Source organism: Haliotis rufescens, unplaced genomic scaffold (assembly GCF_023055435.1).
Source record: "Haliotis rufescens isolate VD_foot unplaced genomic scaffold, xgHalRufe1.0.p SCAF_6, whole genome shotgun sequence".
Lineage (NCBI taxonomy): Eukaryota > Metazoa > Mollusca > Gastropoda > Lepetellida > Haliotidae > Haliotis > Haliotis rufescens.
Genome location: NW_025964334.1, coordinates 2030001 through 2030523, shown reverse-complemented (window position 1 = coordinate 2030523; position 523 = coordinate 2030001).

The window sequence follows — 523 nt, the reverse complement described above, 5'->3', positions numbered from 1 at the left end:
TATAGTTCCGGACTAGATATGTGATATTTGGGCGTCTCCGGCATTCCTGGGACAATATAGGTGCCACATCACTGGTGAGTAGGTTTAGTAGTTCATGTTTTTCAAGACAATACTCTTCAGGCACCAGGTCACATGCCCGTGTAAAACTAGATATTAACACTGCCCAGGTATGTGATAAAAATTTAACAATAGATAACAATAACAATAATGAAGATAATAACGATGGTCATTGTTGTTGATGGTTGTGGTGGTGATGGTAGCAGTTCTAGTGGTTGTGGTGGAGGTGGTGGTGATGGTAGCAGTACTAGTAGTTGTGGTGGAGGTGGTGGTGACGGTAGCAGTACTAGTGGTCGTGGTGGAGGTGGTGGTGATGGTAGCAGTACTAGTGGTCGTGGTGGTGGTGATAGTAGCAGTACTAGTGGTCGTGGTGGAGGTGGTGGTGATGGTAGCGGTACTAGTTGTCGTGGTGGAGGTGGTGGTGATAGTAGCAGTGCTAGTGGTCGTGGTGGAGGTGGTGGTAGCA